This window comes from Hemicordylus capensis, chromosome 2 (assembly GCF_027244095.1).
Source record: "Hemicordylus capensis ecotype Gifberg chromosome 2, rHemCap1.1.pri, whole genome shotgun sequence".
NCBI classification, from domain to species: domain Eukaryota; kingdom Metazoa; phylum Chordata; class Lepidosauria; order Squamata; family Cordylidae; genus Hemicordylus; species Hemicordylus capensis.
In genome coordinates this window covers 235,362,274-235,384,143 of record NC_069658.1, presented here as the reverse complement: position 1 = coordinate 235,384,143, position 21,870 = coordinate 235,362,274, and positions in this window count along the sequence as shown.

The window sequence follows — 21,870 nt, the reverse complement described above, 5'->3', positions numbered from 1 at the left end:
ATATTTCTCCGCTAGTGCAAAATATAAAATTGCAAAATATACATGATGCCCAGAGATTTTTCATTAGCGTGTTGACTGAAGAATTTGCAGATAACAAGATTAATTTAGGGAGAATTTTGACCCTAATAATCTTCGGATCACTTATTACAAAACATTTGCCATTGAAGAGCAAGACAGAGATGTCTCAATTTGTCTGCAAAGCCGTCATTCAATTACTACAAGACCATGTAAGAGAGACTTATCTTAACAATACTAATACATTATTATTTTAGAATTACTAGCATACTAGTAGCTAAGACTTCTTCTTCTTTTTATTTCTACAGAATCAAGAATGCTGGGGATTATTCTATCTTAAGAAATTGGCTTGGAAAATCTACAAATATCTTCAAGCTTGTAATCATCTAATTTTCCCATGTTAATAATAAAAAAGCCTACCTGCTAATTGAAGAATTAATTATTTTTAACACACACACCGTTCACATATATGATTCAAAGTTATGTGAAATCATATAGGCTAGATGTATACTGAAGAATGGCAAAATATACACATACCATAGAAAAACACAGAGAGACACTACAGAACCAGGATGGCATTCTGACAAAAAAATAGGAAAGACACACACACACACACACACACACCAGGGGTGTGGGGGGTGGGGGTGGGCAGCATCCAGAGCAAACTTTTAGAATACAGAAAGTACCAAAAAGGACACTAGATGGCAGCAAAAGTACATCTTTAAAATCTTTCCATGAATAAAACTGTGCGTGGGAATGTAAAATACCATGGCAAAAAGCCAGGAGCATCTACAAATATCAACAAATTACATCTACAAATTACAAGCTTGTATTCTTCTGATTTTCACAAAAAAATAAAAAGCATAAAGCCTACCCGCTAATTGAAGAATTAATTATTTTTAACACACACACCGTTCACATATATGATTCAAAGTTATGTGAAATCATATAGGCTAGATGTACACTGAAGGATGGCAAAATACACACACACACACACACACACACACACACACACACACACACACCTTTGAGAAAGAGTTAAACTCTGTGAATTGAAAATGCCAATTTTAGCCACTACACATAACAGAAACACTGGTCATAGAACTGTATTATGACAAGGGGGGGGCGGGGCGGGTAGAATCTATCCATATTCTATTTTGAGGATCCCCAGTTCTCATGCACACACACAAAAACACACACACAACTTTCAGAAAGAGAGATTCTTTTAAATGACACTAGCAGAAAGTTTTAAAAAAGGACACTAGATGGCAGCAAAAGTACATCTTTAAAAACTCTCCATGAATAAAACAGCGCGGGAATATGTATTTTAATATCTGGACATGCACATGTTATTATTAAGTAATGTGAAATACCTTGGCAAAAAGCCTTCAGTTCTTCTAATTGAGAATTATTGTAATCTAAGAAAATAATAAGACAAAGATAAGAAAAATATCTTTAGTATTGTAGATTTTTCTCCCTTACCCCACACTAAAACTAAATGTTAAAATTAATCACAGACCTGATTCATGATTCAGATTAGGGTCCATATTTCGTAGTCTGTGAATAGGGGGGAAATGTGGGGACATACATTACAAAAATTTTGTAATGAGAACTTCTACACAAATTTTGCTTTGAATAGAGGAAAGGGGGAAAAATAAAATGGTATGTACTTACCAATTGCTTGGACAGAATGAAGATTTTGGGGATCACACTGACTTCTACGGTCTTTTGCAAGTAAGTAAGATATATATAGTTTTGGGGGGCTGTAGGTTTTGTTGTTGTTGTTGTTAAATGACATCACTGGCTGTCTGTTTAGACAGTTTCAAATTTTGGACACTCACACATACTTAACCTGTAGAGGGCCCCAAATGACGGTCTTAAATTTTGGACAGTCTCAAATTTTGGACACTCACACATACTTAACCTGTAGAGGGCCCCTAATGACGGTCTTAAATTTTGGACAGTCTCAAATTTTGGACACTCACACATACTTAACCTGTAGAGGGCCCCTAATGATGCGTGACAGTTTCAAATTTTATTTTTATTTTTTTGACCCACATTAACCTAGAGGCCCCCCAAGGGATGCCAGCCTAATGATTTCTCCATATGTTTTTTCCTTCCTTCCTTCATCCCAGCACTACATAGCCCCTAAGGGATTTTGCACAAGATCTAATTTCTTTTCCCACATGTATTCCTAATTCCTACACAGTGGTATGGAACCCCTATCACTTTTTTTTTCTTATTTTGTTTCTGAAGTTTGGCAGATATTAGACATCTGCTGCTAACCACTGAATCAGTTAAAAAATCAAATCAACTTTTTGTTGCTGATGTTCTATGTGGGAACTGGCCTAAATAATTTTTAAAGAAGCTTGCCGGGGGGAAGCAGACAGGAATGATGAATAAATGTACCCCTTACTTCTATCAGTGAAAACCATTACTTGTGATAGTGACAAAATACCATTTGCACATGCATAAAGCTGTTTTCAATAGCAGAGTGCTAAAATTAAGCAGTGTGTATAAAAAACCCTAGCAGGAAAAAAACCCACCATCTGCAATGATAGCATACTGTAGGTTCTGACTGGGCATTTTCTTCAGTTTTCTCCACATTTTATGGCACACAGTTTGAACTCCATCTATGGGGAGCTCATCTCTAAAAATATTCTGGTGTTATTATCATCTTATTAGTAAAATCAGATCTTTTCCCCCTTCAGTTCAACTATGACCTGCAAATGAACTCACAAGCAAAAACAAAGCTGTCCTTGCCCCCCTTCACGTACCTCCCCTTGTTTTCCCAAGTCCCTTAAATGATCAATTATATGAACGATTAATGAACCATAAAATTAGATATGCATCAGGTCCTGTGGGGTCCTGTGAAGATGACCCTTCATGCCCCTTGTAGAACACTTATTTTCCTGATTTGAACCAGATGGTACATCTGAACCAGATGCTACTTTCTTTTTCCCACCCCATAGATAAAGACACACAAATAGTTCATATAGCTTTTTATTTATTTTTTATTTTGAAGATACAAAGCAATCTATAGTTGAAAATTACTTTTTTTTTTTACATAGGCAACCATTCCCCCCCCTCCCCCAGAACATAATAATACATGGCATGTTTTTACAGATGGCATCATCAGCACCAACAAATAATAAAGCAGAATTGTGTATATGTTCTTTTGCAATAACATTTGACAATGTTATTAGTGCTCAGCAATCATACAACTGCACGGGGCGCATATAACATCAATAATATCACCGTGCTTTTTCATCATCATCATCATCAATGTTCAGGTTCTCCATAACCGGCTTGAGCTCTTCATCCACCTGAAGAAACAGACCAGAAAATAAATGAATACATCTATACTTTCAGACCCTTTAGGATCACTTTCTCATTTGCAATCACATCTATTTTTAAAAATCTTATCAATGTAACAGTTCATCTACGTGCACATCACACACACACACACACACACACACACACACACACACACACACACCATCTCTGTTACAACATGTCACACACAAAATAAAAATGGTGCTCTTACCCTCTTATTTTCCTTGTCCTCCTCCTCCTCTTCCTTGAGGACTGTTTCCAATTCAAATCTTTTTATGAAATTTGTGACAGCCCCACCAACTGTACTGTCGTCCTCTGATGAGTGGTCATCACTCCAATCGCAGCACTTATCGAGGCAGTATCCTAGCCTTGGTCTTTCTGGAGAATGCCCGCAATCACATTCCAGCTGTGCAACTGCCGGATCAACTTTGCAACAGGGTTCCTGGCAGTAAAATAGCCTAGGCCTTCTCTTTTTCTTAGCAGCCCCGGTCTGCCCTTTAGGGTTTCTATAGGCAGACCACCTCTCTTCTTCTTCGGGGCAAAGATTTGCCACCATTGGACTAAAGGCCAGTCTCCTTGGCCGCAGTTGTCTGATCCGCCCTCTCCTAGGCTTCAGTTTCGATGGAGCCATTGGTAGTGAGAGCTCCACAGGCTTCAGTGGTGTTTTAGATGTGCTAGATTGTTCCATGTTTTCTCCCCACAGTGCTGACCCTCCCAAATTACCCCTATATAAGCAGCCACCTCTCACGTGCTCCCATTACCCAATTAAATTCATCCCTCACGCATCATGCCTACCACATGGGTGAAACATGGGGTCTAGGGGCCTATGCCTATGACGTAAGCCTGACCCCCCTGACCCTAGGGTCATTAATCATTTTTGAAATAAAGTATGGTTATTCTACTACTAATATCCTTGCCCAGATATCTGGCAATTAAACGCCAGAACAATGAATGATTCTTTAATTGGGCAGATGAAATCTATTGTGCCCAGTCCGCTGCATCAGCTTCAACTTTTTTCTGCTTAATGAATCTTTTATATTCCCTCTTAAGTTGTATAAGAGCGCCGCTTATGGGCTGATTAGGAGTTGACCGATATTTATTATATTCTAAATACAGCTTCTTTTTAAAATTTTGGCACTCTTCATCAAACCAAAGTTTGTGTATGGAGAGATGTGTGTCGAAATTGGCCTTAAGAGGATAACAAAGATTATTGCGCAGAAGACCGATTATCTGGTAAAAGACACTTTTTACATCAGTTCCCTTCAAGATTTGTTCCTTCAGGTTCAATAAAGTATCAGTATTTAAAGATTCTGCAACTCATTCCCTCACTGCTGGGGACCACCTCACTCTGACAGGGAGTACCTCTAGGGACTCATCAATAAACTCATTAAAGGAATATCTTTTGATCTCTGTCTGAGCCCTCAGGGTTAATTCAAGGGGTAAATGATCACTATCTGGTCTAGGTGCAATTATAAAAGTTTCAATCAAACTTAAAAGTTCAACGCTGAACCACAGATAATCAATAGTTGAAGCCCCCACGGCTGACCAGAAAGTATACTCCGCCGGGTAATCGCCTCTAACCGCGCCGTTTACGATACAGATGTTTTGTGCATACATTGTCTGTAGCATTTTCAAACCAGCATAGGAGGACACCCCATCCTTAAAGGAACACTTCAAAAATCCTTCAGGAGGATCTATTATGGAGGGTAGAGATGGAATTTGGTATATAAGCTGTTATCATCATGTCCAATCCAGACATTAAAATCTCCAGCAACTATCAATGGAACGCCTGGAAATTGCCTACGAAGATCCTCTAGCAGGCATTCTAAGTCCTCCCATGTTTGATTTATTATTTCTTTTTGGTGTGTGTGTGTGTGTGGGGGGTGGATATACACATTTACCAAAATAAAGATTAGAGATTCAACCTGTATGTGAACAACCAATGCCAGGTTGCTCTTCATTGATAACTTTCTGGCTTGAATTGCCAGGGACAATGAAACAAGGACCGCCAGGCTACCTGAGGGCCTACCCCTCAAGTTCTCCCGCTGAGCTGAGTGAGGTTCCTTCCAAGATGCTTCAAGTGTGCAAACCTGGAAGCCCTCCACAATAAATTCCTCAGTCATCCAGGTTTCCTGGCATAGTAAAATATCAAAGCTATTTACATAATGAATGAATGAGGGATCTGACAATTTGGATTTCAAACCTGCGACATTCCAAATTAAAATTTGCAAGGCATTGGATGTTGGAGCACTGAGTCAATTTCCAATCCTGGATGAACTGCCAGTCTCTAAAGAATCCTGCACAGAAGCAACATTGTGAACGGAACCTGGACCTTTAACTAGAGTAGCTTCTAAGGATGGTACTTCAGGGAGGGTAGATTGCTGATGAACAGTGTCCAGTGCTGTACTTTCCAAAGATTCTATAGTTTGTTGAATGTTTATGGATGGATATGGAGCCCCTGGAACCATGCTTCTTAGAGGGGTAGCCTTTCGATTAAGCCCATTAATTGGTTGTTCTTAGTTTCCTGCACTGTCTTAGATGATTCTGAGAGCGTGATGACTAATTCCTGAGTATAGACACAACCATTCAAGTTAGTCTCCAATGGCATTTGAGAGGTCTCTAAAAGCTGGTTCACAGAGTTATTGTAATTTGGTTCAAGGAAAGAGAAAAAGGCAGCAAAGTGGGGATCTGATGCCAGACCCGCCCATTTAACGGGTGACGGGCAATTAGTAGTCAACGGAACGGCTACAGCTGGAATGTTATTCGTATCAAGCCTGGCAGAGTCGACCTCACTGAATGTCTGAGTGCTGTCTAAAATGATAAGGTCCTTAACCCCTGGTTTCCTGACTTGGGGGTCCTTAACTTTTAGTTGTTGTGCTCGGTCACCACTCTCCATTATAGCCAAGTTATCTGCTAAAGCCACGAGACGGGTTTGCGAGCCATAACTAGTGGATCCTCAGTCTGCGACAAATGACCATCTATCTCTGCTTTATTATTTTGAGGCGAGGGTAGAATTGAGAGAGGTGATGTCAATGGTGCCTGAACTTCTTGCTCAGGAGAACTGCACTCCCCCACTTGGAAGGAAGATGATGAAATAAATCTTCCTGATCTTATTTGGGGCTTTGTCTGATGACTGGGTAGGGCGCCAAAGCTGCTTGCTGATATCTTTGCGCAGAACGGCCTCGAAAACAATGCACTCTGGAATTCTGGCACTCACCGAGTGGATTAATTATCTCATTAACAAACCATCTTTGTGGTACAATATCAAACTTGGCCAAATATGCTTTTCTTCTAATTAAGCGCAAAGGAACTGTAGAGGACACAAAGGTAAATAATATTCTCCTATATGCACTGGAGGGCTGGAGATGTCCGTATTTCAAAAGCTCCTTGTGATGAATCTGAGAATTAGTTAGTTGTTGTAAGGATTGCAGTATCTTGGGTTTGTAAGTCCACTTATCAAAGTTACATGGCAACTGGCCAATTATGAGGCAAATGCAATTCGGTTCAAGTCTATAGCTGACTTTCTTAGGCAAACAGTGAGTTAAAGGAGGAGGTGACTCGAGTATTCTAGGCTCTCCATTTTTATTAAATGCCTTCGATCTATGGCCATCATTAGGCAGTCTCTGTTGCAACACATCCCTTGAAATAACATCCATTTTAGATTTTAAATGTGAAGCCATCAAAATTATATAATGCAATGTGGCTGCAGTGAGAGAGCAAAAGCTTGAGAGAAGAAAGTTCTGGTCGGGTAATTGTCCCTTAGTTTGTATTTCAGGGAGAGTTTCCTCAAGCACATTTATTACCTCTTCCTGCTGTTCCTCCTGCAGGTCCTCCTGGTCAGCCAATAAACTGAAACAATTATAAAGAGGTAGGATTGGTATGTCCTTTGAAGGAATTAAAAAGGCATCCAAATTCTGTTGTTTAGAGGAGCGTTCCGTAGGCTGCTCTGGGGGAGAGGAGGGAGAGAGAACCGCTCGCATTCTTTTCTTCTTGGTCATTATAACTTGTAAGTCAGCAAGACCTTTACAAAGAGGTAGCCGAGTTGCAGTCTATCTTCCAGCTCGGAGATAAAATACCAATAAAAAAGAAACAGAAGGTGAAAAAAGGTTCAGGATAGGAGAGGGCCGGCGGAGCTTAATGAAAACACAACCACACCGATAGTAAGCTCCACCGGAAGTCTCCAAGGCTTCTTGAAATCCTATTGGATCCAATGACCTTCTTGGGTGGATCATCCTAATAGGTCCTTCGCCCCTGTGACGGTGGGAAGTGATTGTGAGTCCGGCCATAACCAGATGGTCGTCCGTCCATGACAATGGGGAAATCACAAGAATCTCCACCCATGGAACACCACCCTGATCAGAGTGAAAGACCGAAGCAAGCGTGTGACCAGCAATGTGCGTCGGCCCCGAGACCACTTGGGATAGGCCCATAGTTGTCATGGCCACTATGAACTCCCGAGCCGCCCCGGACAAATTGGTCCCAAAGTGAACATGGAAGTCCCCCAGCACCACAAGCCTGGGGGATTCCAACGCCAAGTCCAAGACCAAGTCCATTAGCTCGGTTAGGTACTCTGTTGAGCAGCGGGGCGATCGGTACACCAACAGAAGTCCCAGTCTATCCCTGGTCCCAGTCGATCCCTGGTCCCCAGACTTAAGTACACACATTCGATATGGTCCAACACTCTAACAGGGATCTTGGTAAGGGAAAGGTTATTCTTATAGACAACAGCCACTCCACCTCCCTGCCCACGGTCCCTCAACCACTCCTCAACAGAGTACCCTGGAGGAAGAAGCTGAGACCACACTGGGCCCCCAGCCTCCCTCAGCCAGGTCTCTGTATTACATACCAGGTCGGCACCTTCATCCAGAATCAAATCATGGATGGTTTATTATTTGTTCTGGACCGACCTGGCATTGCAGAGGAGCAAGGTGAGGTTCCAAAGATGATCGGCACTGCTCTCCAAGGTCAAAGAGCTGGCAGGACAGCCGGAAGGGGAAACAGCTATTAGATTTCCAAGTCCCCTTCCCCTGTAATGGCCCGCTGACCTGCCAACGTTACTTCTTCTGTACCCCAGCACGACCGGAATGGCCGCCCCACAGTCAGGGGACACGCCCCCCCGTCTCCCCATCTCCAGTTAAGCCCAGACACATTCTAAGATTGTCTCACTCAGGACAAATTAAAACAGAAGCTCCACTATTAAATGCCCCTCCTGTAAAAATAACTAGGCCAAGAGACCTGGCCCTCACCCTCGCTGTCCCCTGAACTGGCTCCCCTAAAGGGGCGACCCCGCCTGTGGTGGACCCGCCACCACTGGCAGAAGCCTATATAGCCCTGAGCTCTATGTGGATTGCTCCTGTCTACACCATGAACAAGGAGCTTTGTATATTGATTATGCAGTTTGTGATTATTTTACTGTGCTAGAAGCCTTTCCTCTCCCAACATACAGAAGTGCCCAACTGGTGGAACTCAGAGCTCTTACTTGTGCCTGTAACCTGGCCACTGGTCTTCAAGCTACTATCTACACTGACAGTTGCCCACTCCTTTGGGGCCCTTTGGCAGGAATGGGGATTCCAGACCTCAACAGCGACCCCCATCTCCCATTCTACTTTTATTTCTGAACTCTTGCAGGCTATTCTTGTAGTATCTGATGCAGAGGTGTCCAGTGACTCCTCTTGTGTGGTTAAGCTGGATCAGTTCCAGTTTGTGACTCTTGAGGATGTGGACAAGATGCTTGGAATGGTGTGGCCTACCATCTGTTCTCTTGGCCCTTGCCCAACATGGCTTATACTATCTGGCAGGGGGTTGTTGTAGAGAGCTTGGTAGAGATTATAAATGCTTCTTTGAGGGAGGGCAGGATGGCTCTTTGTCTCAAGGAGGCAATTATGAGACCTCTCCTAAAGAAGAGTATGTTGGATCCCTCAGAGTTAAGCAACTATAGTCGTATCTCCAACTTCCATGGTTGGGTAAGATGATTGAGAAGGTGGTGCCTTCCCAGCTCCAGGCAGTCTTGGAGGAAACTGATTATCTAGACCCATTTCAGACTGTCTTTTGGGTGGGCTCTAGCGTGGAGACTGCCTTGGTCAGCCTGATGGGTGATCTGCATTTGGAAATTGACAGAAGGAGCATGTTGGTCCTTTTGGATCTCTCAGTGGCTTTCAATACTATCGACCATCGCATCCTTCTTGAGTGTCTGAAGGGGTTGGGGTGGGAGGCACTGTTTTGCAGTGGTTCCACTCTTAACTCTCTGGTTAAACACCTTGTTCATGTGGATCATCAGGGCTTGCACAGGAACAAAGTGTAGATTGTTGCTAATTTGTGTAATTTCTGGTTTGCCCCTTTTGCAAGCATAGGAGCCCAGCGGGTCTGCCAGTCTTGTCCCACCTGCCTGACCTACAATGCTAGACTAGGAGAGACAACATTGCCTTCCATGAGATCATGGATGGAGGGCCCCTTCCAGATCCTCGAGATAGACTTCGCAGACCTCCCACCATCCAAGAGATTTTGTCATTTGCTGGTGCTGGTTTGTGTGTTCTCAGGATGGTGACAGGTATTTCCCTGTTGTAAGTCAGATGCTGAGACGGTTGCGAAATTTCTCCTGATTGATATTATCCCAAGATGGGGATTGCCCATCTGTCTGGACTGTGATATGGGGTCTCATTTTACCAGTAAGGTGATCAAACTGGTCTACAAGGCTCTTGGGATCCAACTACAGGTTGACACCCCATACCACCCAGAAGGTTCAGCCTTTGTGGAGTGTCAGAACCAGAACTTAAATACTAAATGGTCTAAGGTGGTGAAGGACATTAATCTGCCTTGGTTGGATGCCTTGCCATATGTTTTGCTATCCATTCGCAACACCCCATAAAAGCATGGGCTGAAAGCGTTTGAAGGATCTTGGGGTGGTGGTGGATAGCTCATTGAAAGTGTCAGCTCAATGTGCGGTAGCTGTGAAAAGGCCAATGCTATGCTAGGTATCATTAGAAAGGGAATTGAAAATAAAACTGCTAATAATATAATGCCCTTATACAAATTTATGGCGTGGCCACATCTGGAGCACTGCATACAATTTTGGCCACCACATCTAAAAAAGGACATTGTAGAAGTGGAAAAGGTGCAGAAGAGAGCAACCAAGATGATCAAGGGCCTAGATCACCTTTCTTATGAGGCTAGGCTACAACACCTGGAGCTATTTAGTTTTTAAAAAGACAACTGTGGGGAGAAAGAGGTCTACAAAATCATGCATGGTGTGGAGAAAGTGGATAGAGAGAAATTCTTCTCCCTCTCACCTAACACTAAAACCAGGGGTCATCCCATGAAACTGATTGCCAGGAAATCTAGGACCAACAAATGGAAGTACTTTTTCACACAACACATCATCAACTTGTGGAATTCTCTGCCACAAGATGTGGTGACAGCCAACAGAGGAAAAATGGAGCTGTCACCTGAGAGCAGACTGGTGTATAGAAACAAGGTATAAATGCCTTGAAATCGAAACAGAAATAAATCGTGAAACGCCAGACAAACTCAGGAGAGACTTTCCATGAATTTCCCACCTGAAGAGAAGAGAGCAACAACACCTGCTTTTTAGCGACTGCCTTTCCCAACTTTAATTCCTGTAATTTTCTTCTGCCGTTCTCTTTCTGTTCTCCCTCTCCAAACTTCAAGACCATCAAGGTACTTTCTTTTTTATTTTCTTCTTTTTCCTGAACTGAGGATTCATGTTACTTCTATCAAAGAAATCACCGACTAGAACAGCATAGAAAACTCAGCTTTCAGTTAACTACAGCACTTACTATTAAGGTTTTACAACTCTTAAGGATTTACAACTTAGGCAACCTTCGAGTTATCTAACACTTTGAAATGGACCTGATTTTTATAAACAAATGTCTGAAGATCTGCATGTTACTCTATCAGACCTTGGAAATGACTATATGATGGGATTCAGGGGAAAGATCTCACATCCAACATTCAATACAGCTAAATGTTTCACAAACTCATTCAAGTACAGATGGGTTTTACTTGCCTGGCATTACCACTTCTCTGATGTTAAAAAGACTTGGATACATATGTTTTTAGATTCAAAATAAGTCTTAACTGCATTATCGTCTCTCTCTTTAGTTTTCACTGGATTACTAATTGGACTGGTTTATTGACAAAGTCTTTGATGGTTTTATGTTATGGCTTCTTCCTGTTCCTTCATTTTATTATTTTTATTTAGTTTAATAGCATTACCAACTGGCCTGGTTCATTGATGATAAAAGGCTCCCCCTCCCTCCTATTCCATTATAGACTATTAGCTTACCAGTTTTCCTTTGTCTAGTGGGAAATAAGATTTTTATATTTACTAATTTGAACATTTTTGTTATTTTTCCGGTATTTTCTATTTCCATCTTAGTTTGCCTTGATGCAATTATCAAAGATTTTTTGAGAGATAGTATGTTAGGTACCTTAATGATTAAAAAACCCAATGAGATTCAGGTTTAATTTGAAGCTCATAACTGATAGAGTTGCCATTTTTTCATCATCATACCCTCTCTCTTGGATTTTGTTTAAAAAGGATGTTTGGTCGTATTAGACAACTCTGATGATAAGATTGTACTTTATTTGTGGATTATAAGTCTGCTAAAGAAGTATGCAAAACTGTTTTTATTCATGGATATTGTAAGTTTGGAGATGCATCCTTTTCTTTGATCCTATATTAATTTCATTTTTTCTTTTTCATCTTTGTATCTTTCTATCTTTGTATCTTTTAAACCAATTTTTGTATTTGTATTTTTAAAACCAATAAAATTTTTTAAACCAATTTTTTTTAAAAAAAACATTTCCAGTAGACTACATCCTGCACTGCCTGAATGTGGCCACCCTTCAGGAATACAGGACGATAGCCATGAGTGGAGTGAATGTTACTAAATCTACCTTCTGTCCTAGGTGGGAGATGGAGGCTTGGCAAGATAGCACTACCGTTGGTCTTGTGTGGATGATTGATAATGGTGAGATCAGTGTCAATGACACTGACCTTGTGAATCAAACCCTGATACCCTAATTGACTCCCCTTTCTTGAGCGCACTGGGGTCAGCTTATATGTGTTCTAACTATTCTCTGAGATGTCTACCCAACTGGGAGGAGGAGTGTGGGGAAGAGCAAGACCCCACATGGAGGTATTGGGCAAAGATAGACTTCCTAGGTTGCTACTGGGATTGTGGTGATGTCTGCCCTAAAATCTCTGCCAGGAAACATTGGGGGAACTTGTACTGTGGGGGTGGGATTCCCTCCTATCATGGTTCACCCCACCCTAGAAGGGAACCAGCATTTGCATTTACGCTGCTCATACTCTATGGGGATGAGGGCAGTTCACATCCTTGCTCTCTGAAACACTACTTTCCATGCAGCGGTGAGGGCCATGTTTCCCTGTATGGGAGTATCTGAACTAGAGTGCACTCTGGTGAATATCTCTGCTGGCCTGGAAGCTGCTTTTGAGGCCACTGCTAACACCCTGCAAGACCTCAAAACTGAGGTTGATCAGATAGGAGCCACAGCCTTGGACAACATATTTTGCCCATCTTTGTCTCCCATTCACAAACAAACATGGTGGAACCTGCCTAGCAAAGGACAGAAGTCATGCTTGTTACCACAAAACCAGCTCTGTCTGCGTACTGGATATGTAACTGAATGCAGTTGTGTGGGTCAGGTGGAATAAAAACCCTCCATTTACGGGAAATGCTCCAGAGCCACCCTAGGGCTGGCTGAGAAAAGGACTTAAATACAACAATAGCAACAACTATTATATAATGCTTTTCAACAAAAATGTTTCCAGAGCGGTTTACACAGAAAAATAATAAATACATAAGATGGATCCCTGTCCCCAAAGGGCTCACAATCTAAAATGAAACACAAGACAGACACCGGCAACAGTCACTGGAGGTACTGCTGTGCCAGGGGTGGATAGGGCCAGTTACTCTCCCCCTGCTCAATAAAGAGAATCACCACATTAAAAAGGTGCCTCTTTGCCAAGTTAGCAGGGTGGACTAGTCACCTGTCTTCAGACAGAGCCAGACTCCTATAAGACTAGAATGAGCAGCTGGGAATTGTACTTCTTTTTGAGGATGTTTTTTAAGATGTCAGGAAGAGCGAATGAAGTATATTTTGTATGTAAGCCTGAGCTTGCCTTCTGGACTTCTATTATTTATTTATTTATTTAATTAATTTATATACTGCCCTTCCAAAAATGGCTCAGGGCGGTTTACAATTAAAACAAGCCACTAAAACAATGAAAAGCTAAAACAAATTAAAAACAATATAACAACAATTAACAATTTAAAACATTTTAAAATAGCAATTAAACAGGTACAGTAATTAAAAGCCCCAAAATCGGGTTAGAATTTAAAAACCCTGGAAAGCCAGGCCAAACAAATACATTTTAAGGGCTCTCTTGAAGGCTAATAAAGAATTCAAATTACGGATTTCCGCAGGGAGCGCATTCCACAGCCCCGGAGCAGCCATAGAGAAAGCCCGCCTCTGAGTCGCCACCAGATGAGCTGGTGGCAACTGGAGACGAACCTCCTCAGATGACCTTAATGTGGGGCGGGGATCACGCAGAAGAAGGCGCTCTCTAAGGTAACTCGGGCCTAAGCCATTCAGGGCTTTAAAGGTAATCACCAGCACTTTGTATTTTGTCAGGAAACATATCGGCAGCCAGTGCAATTGTTTCAAAACAGGCGTAATATGGTCTCTCCGGGTTGCCCCAGCGACCAATCTGGCTGCCACATTCTGAACTAATTGAAGTTTCCGAACTACGTACAAAGGCAGCCCCACGTAGAGCGCATTGCCCCAGAGACCAATCTGGCTGCCACATTCTGAACTAATTGAAGTTTCCAAACTACGTACAAAGGCAGCCCCACGTAGAGTGCATTGCAATAGTCAAGCCGGGAGGTTACCAGCTGGTGCACCACTGTTTTGAGGTCATCCTCTACAAGGAATGGACACAGCTGTCGAATCAGCCGAAGCTAATAGAAAGCACTCCTGGCCATGGCCTCCACGTGGGTGAGGCCTGGGTCCAGGAGTACTCCCAAGCTGCACACCTGCTCCTTCTGGGGGAGTGTAACCCCATCCAGAACAGGGAGATCTAACTCACTCCTCAGATTCTGAGCCCCCACAATGAGCACCTCCATCTTGCTTGGATTCAGCTTCAATTTGTTCTCCCTCTTCCAGCCCATTACTGCCTGTAGGCAGGCATTTAAAGAGTGAGTGCCATTTCCTGAAGATGAAAAGGAGAAGTAGATTTGGGTGTCATCAGCATACTGATAACACCCAGCACCAAATCTCCTGATGACCTCACCCAGTGCTCTTCATGTAGATATTAAAGAGCAGTGGTGACAGAATGGAGCCCTGAGGGACTCCATATAACTCCTGCTTTGAGGAGTGACTGTCACCAAGCTCCACCATCTGGAATCTACCCAAGAGATAGGAACGGAACCACTGCAAAGCAGTGCCCCCTATTTCCAACTCCTCCAGGCGACTCAGAAGGATACCATGGTCGAAGGTATCGAATGCTGCCGAGAGATCCAAGAGGACCAACAGAGTCACACTCCCTCTGTCGATTCTCCGGTAAAGATCATCCATCAGGCCGACCAAGGCTGTCTAAAACCCCATAGCCCGTTCTAAAGCCAGTTTGAAATGGGTCTAGATAATCAGTTTCCTCCAAAACCGCCTGGAGCTGGTTAGCCACCACCCTCTCGATTACCTAGCCCAGCCAGGGGAGATTGGAGATTGGCCTATAACTATCCATCGCTGAGGGGTCCAGGGTAGGCTTCCTAAGAAGAGGTCTGACTATTGCCTCCTTCAAACAAGGAGGCACCCTACCCTCCCCCAGCAATGCATTTATGATATTAACTAGGCCATCTCCAACAATCTCTCCACTAGATCGAAGCAGCCAGGTTGGGCAAGGATCCAGTGAACAAGTGGTAGGCCAAGCAGCTTGTCCACGTCATCAGGAGTCACAGGAATAGGCAATGTCACATCCCACAGGAGTTAAAGGAATAGGCAATGTCACATCCCACAGGAGTTAAAGGAATAGGCAATGTGACATCCCACAGGAGTTAAAGGAATAGGCAATGTCACATCCCACCCCTCTTGCTTTTCATAGCCATTTAAAACTTCCTCTGCTGAAATGAAAGCTTCTAAGCAAACTGAATACTATATACTGGGATAAAGAAGAACAAAGTGCTTAAAAAAAAGGTGGGGGTGTTGTGATAACAGGGCAGTTCTGACCATCCATTTTAGGATAGGAGAAGCCTCCTACCCTATTCTGGGAGCCAGACACACCCCCAATTTTCAGTTGTGTGTTAGATAAAAACCAAGTCAAAGTCAGGGAGTTTGATTATCAGTCAAGCCCCAGCTAGGTAGGATGATTTTAGTGCCTACTTTGTTCTGAAGTAGGGATGTGTGAACCGGTTCGATTCTGAACTGGTTCGGATCTGAACCAGGGTGGTTCGGAGGTTCGAATTCGAACCGAACCAGCCATCAGGATTGGGCTGCAGGTTCGAATTCAAACTGAACTGGAGGTGGTCTGATTCGAACAATTTCGGACAGGTTTGGACAGGTTTGAACTCCCAAAAATTGGCAGGATGGTAGCTGGCACCCAGGGGTACCTGTCACCCAAACCCCAAAGCAATCGGACACTCGTACGATTTTTTAATGAATTTTTGAAAATTATTTTTATTTTTTTATCATACTGTAGGATATAATGGGACTCGAACCAGGCCATTATTCCTTATTGTGGAGCACCCATGGGGTAGCTTCCTTGCCCCTACCTGGCACTACCACCAACCCCACACTGCTCTAGGCCACCCCTTTGCCCCCAATGTGAAGCTATACATTTGCTGACACCTCCACGCTTCTTTATGGAGAAAAACCTTAAAGACGCATAAACTTCAAAAATCACTTAAAAATCAGCCCTTTGCCCAATTCCTTTCAAATAATTCTGATAGCTTCCTTGCCCACCCTAGGAACTACCACCCACCAAACTCCTCTCTACGACACCCCTTTCCCCCCGATGTGAAGCTATACATTTGCTGCAATCCTAATTATTCTCTATGAGGAATTCAAAAATAGTTTAACAATTCACCAATAATCAGAGGAGTGTCCAATTGCCTTGGGGTTTTGTGGGTGGTAGGCACCCCTGTCTGTCTACCACCCACCCCACTTTTGTGCCCCTAGGTGCTCCAAAATAGGGGATATGGACTGGTTCTTGTCCCATTATACTCTACGAGAAAAATAATTAAAAATAATTCAAATATTCATAAAAAATCATAGGGGTGTCTGATTGCTTCAGGGTTTGGATGGTTGTTGGCACCCATTGGTGCTCCACAATAAGGAATAATGGGCTGGTTTGAGTCCCATTATATCCTATGATAAAAAATAAAAATAATTTTCAAAAATTCATAAAAAATCGTACGAATGTCCAATTCCTTTCGGGTTTGGGTGGCAGGTACCCCTGGGTGCCAGCTACCATACTACCAATTTTTGGGTGTCCAAACAGGTCCAAACCAGTCTGAACCGGTTTGAACCGGTTCGAATCAGAACCGAACCAGGGGGTGGTTCGAACAAAACCAAAACCAAAACAACCCCCTCCTGGTTCGGACCCAGTTCGAATCCGAACAGAACCAGGCAAACTGGTTTTGTGCACATCCCTATTCTGAAGCAGGGGACCAAATCTGAGTGAGGCATGCTTCTATTCGAGCTGGGACTAGTTTGATGATCAACCTAATTCTAACCCAAAATAGGGTTATCCAGTAGTTCTGTCTAGTAAAGTCATATTTGGTAAAGTCAAAGTTCAGTTTTATTATTGTCCCAAAAAACTGGCTTGTGTATCTCTGAATGTTTGAAAGTTTAGTTCAAACAAAGTTGAAGAAAGTTAGAAAGTTAAAGAACAACACTGTTCTTTAAAATCCTGAAACTTCTCCTGAAGTTGTAGAAGTTCAGAAAATGATGCTTTATTTGTTTATTTATTAAATTTATATACTACCCAATCCAAACAGCTCTGGGTGGTACACAACAACAACAACAAAACTCCACAAACCAGTCTTTTAAAAACTATCAGAACAATTTAAAAACAGCATAAAACCATTAACAATTGAAACAGTTTAAAAACCCTGGAAGGCCGGTCCAAACAGATATGTACTAAGGGCTCTCCTGAAGGCCAGCAATGACCTCGAACTACAGATTTTTGCTGGGAGTACATTCCAGGAGCAGCTACAGAGAAGGCCCACCTTTGAGCTGCAGGTTCGAATTGGACAGTACTACGAGTTTTTATGAATATTTGAAATATTTTCAATTATTTTTCTCATAGAGTATAATGGGACAAGAACAAGTCCATATCCCCTATTATGGAGCACCTAGGGGCACAAAAGCGGGGTGTGTGGTAGACAGACAGGGGTACCTACCACCCACAAAACCCCAAGGCAATTGGACACTCCTCTGATTATTGGTGAATTGTTAAACTATTTTTGAATTCCTCATAGAGAATAATTAGGATTGCAGCAAATGTATAGCTTCATGTCGGGGGGAAAGGGGTGTCGTAGAGCGGAGTGTGGTGGGTGGTAGTTCCTAGGGTGGGCAAGGAAGCTATCAGAATTATTTGAAAGGAATTGGGCAAAGGGCTGATTTTTAAGTGATTTTTGAAGTTTACTCGTCTTTAAGGTTTTTCTCCATAAAGAAGCATGGAGGTGTCAGCAAATGTATAGTTTCACATCGGGGGGAAAGGGGTGGCCTACAGCAGAGTGTGGTGGGTGGTAGTGCCCAAATGGGGCAAGGAAGCTACCTGAAATATTTGAAAGGAATTGGGCAAAGGGCTGATTTTTAAGTGATTTTTGAAGTTTCTGTGTCTTTAAGGTTAGCAATGAGAGTGGATTCATGGTTTGTCATTGAAAATCTTATATGCTACCAAAGCATCTACACTCAGAACACTCCAGAAACAACAAAACCCAGTACCCCATGGGTTAGCAATCCATGGGGGTGGTTGGCACCCTCTTTGCACTAGACCACCACTCACTCTGGGCCACCGCAGCACCCCACAAGTGGCTTTAAGGTTTTTCTCCATAGGGAAGAATTGATGTTTCAGCAGCCCCATAACTCCACTTGGGGGGTGCTGGGGTGGCCCAGAGTGAGGGTGCCAACCAACTCCATGGGTTGTGAGTGTAGTGTTCTGAGTGTAGATTCTTTGGTAGCATATAAGATTTTTGATGACAAACTATGAATCCACTCTCATTGCTAACCTTAAAGACACAGAAACTTCAAAAATCACTTAAAAATCAGCCCTTTGCCCAAATCCTTTCAAATAATTCTGATAGCTTCCTGGCCCCCCTTGGGCACTACCACCCACCGCACTCTGCTCTAGGCCACCCCTTTCTCCCCGATGTGAAGCTATGCATTTGCTGTAATCCTCATTCTCTATGAGGAATTCCAAAATAATTTTAAAATTCACCAATAACCAGAGGAGTGTCCGATTGCCTTGGAACTTTGTGGATAGTAGGCACCCCTGGTTGTCTACTACCTACCCCATGTTTGTGGCCCTAGGTGCTCCACAATAGGGGATATGGACTGGTTTGAGTCCCATTATATCCTATGAGAAAAAAATAGAAACTATTTTCAAAAATTCATAAAAAATCATACGAGTGTCCGATTGCTTTGGGGTTTGGGTGGCAGGTACCCCTGGGTGCCAGTTACCATCCTAACAATTTTTGGATGTCTGAACTGGTTCAAACCAGTTTGAATTCAAACCGAACCAGGGGGAGGTTCGAGCAAAACCAAAACCAAACCACCCCCTCCTGGTTCGAACCTGGTTCGAATTCGAACCGAACCAGGCAAACCGGTTTTGTGCACATCCCTACTGTATATCAAGGGGCCATTTCTGAAGCAGGTTGGAAGGGACACTTAGGAGCAATCGTGTCTACCGTGCCCTGGTGAGTTCCCTCTTCCAGGTTCCTACCAGGGCATTGACAGAATCACTGGCAGCAACAACATTAAAACCCTTGAGTGTGTACATGAGTTGGTCCTTAAACTAGTTGGGATAGATCCATAGTTGACGTGGCCGCTATGAACTCCTGAGCTGCACCAGACAAGCCAGCCCCAAAGTGGATATTCATTCCCCCAACATCAAAGGTGTGGGAGACTCCAACACTAACTGCGTGACCAGCTCTGAGAGAACATTTAGGGAGTCAGTTGGGCAGCAGTGTGAATTATGCCATAAGATGCAATAAAAGGTCCTTATAATGCACTCAAATGAGCAAAGAATCCCCTTTTAAAGTGGTCTCTTGTGCTTCTTCTCTTATGTTTATCAGGGGCGGGGAGCACCTGTTCCTACTCAATCCAGCACAATCTAGGTGAAGGACTAGGCTGTGAGTGAGGCTGGCAATCATTGCTGAAGATCAAGGCTTTCAACCAGCAGACAGGTCAGGCAAGCCAGGTGGAATCTGGCAGCTAGTCTGGATAGTTTGGCCCAGAGAGAGCTTGCCCCGCATTTTAGCTATGCAGAGTAATGCGGTGACAGGACTCCTCTTGGGGTTGGCTTGTGTCAGTGCTCAAGAACTAAATAGACAGGTTGAGCTGAAGCTTGCTGAAAAAGTAGCTGAAACCATGTCTTAAAGCAGCCTCTCTGATAGTCACTCAATCTTTGATCTGGACATAAAGCTCTTAGATGCCAGCAATATCCATCATGAATCTTCACACGGGTCAATCAATGTACCATAAAAAACCTGCTCTCATGAAACAAATACATTCCTCTTTCAAGGATGAAACCCAGATGGCCTAGGTCTCCCACATATGTGAACTTCTCTCAGGAAGAAACCGTCTTAGAGAAACTTGTAGATAATCTGCTATCTGGGCCCTGTGCTGAGCAGATTGCATTCCCACTGGCTTTGTGGCAACTTCATCAGGGTCAGGGTGTGCAGTGGATAAGAAAGGAAGATGGGAGATGGGAGCACATAGGGTTCTGCACAGGGGAGAACAAACAAGGTATGGTCATTGATTCTAACTTGCATTGCATTTCACACTTTTCAAAGCCATACAAGCAATGTACATGTACATACTCAGGAAACTGGTAAATCACTGGCAATTCGGGGTTGCATTCAAATTGCATATCAAGGCAAGACTAACAATACTGCAATCAACTGTTCCAGGCCAGTTGCCCTCACACTCCCAAGGCTGGATGTTCACTCCGCAGTGAACATGCTTCTGACCAAAGTATCCCATGCAGGGAAGATTGAGACAGATGCAGGTCCAGGTTTGGCTAATTGAGCCTTTGGTTCTGATACTGGGCAGGTCACCTAGGCTATAACTCAGTAGGCATTCACTTACAGGTCATCAAACATCAAAAATGCATTCATTTACAGGTCATCGAACAGAGACTGAAAAAACCATTTCATCTCTTAACATGAGAACAATTCAAGCAACTAAGAAAGCAGCCAAGGATCAAATGGGAATTTCATTCAAATCATCCCATAATTATATTTTTCGTGTTCCCTAGTTCTCAGGAGCAAATGCTGCCATTTCATTTGATCATTAGATGCTCTTTTCTATTCAGAACAGGCCTCAGTACAATTATGTAGCATTTGGGAAGAAAGATGCAACCCAGTAAAGCGGCACTGGAAGTCAAGATGGAAAAGATTTGGACAGCCACCATATATTTCCCTTTTGTGCTCAGGTAGGCTGGTACAAAGGAGACCCAGACAACACAAAAGACCAACATGCTGAAGGTGATCAGCCTGGCTTCACTGAATGTCCCAGGCAGCTTCCTGGCTAAGAAAGCCATTGTGAAAGAGATAGTAGCCAGGAAGCCCATGTAACCCAGGGCACTATAAAACATGGCAACACACCCTTCGTTACACTGCAGGATGATCTGTCCAGGTTGGGAGTGCATTTCTGAGTCCAGGAAGGGTGTAGATATTCCCAGCCAGATGGTGCAGATACCAACTTGAACACTGGAACAAGAAAAGACAATGGATTTGGCCAAAACCCTCCCCAGCCATCCCCTCATCTTGTTCCCTGGTTTAGTGGCCATGAATGCGACCACCACAGTGATAGTTTTGGCCAGTGCAGAAGAAACAGCAACCGAGAAGATGATGCTGAAAGCAATTTGTTGGAGAAGGCAGGTCACCTTCCTTGGATGGTCAATGAACAGAAAGGAGGACAAAAAGGAAAGCAGGAGGGAGATGAGGAGAATGTAGGAGAGGTCCTTGTTGTTGGCTTTAACTACTGGAGTTTCCATGTATTTAATGAAGGATGCTAATATAAAAGCTGTGGTGAGGGCCAAGAAGAGAGCTAAGAAAGCTAGGACGGTCCCCAACAATTCTTCATAGGACAGGTAAGTTATCACTTTGGGGACACATTGGTCTTGGCCCTTATTTGGATAGTGATCTTCTGGACATTTCTGACAATGATCTGCATCTGTAAATAAGAAGCATGAGTTGAGCATCATTTAAAAAAAGTGTAGCCTTTATAAAAATTAATGATTTCTTTAAAAGT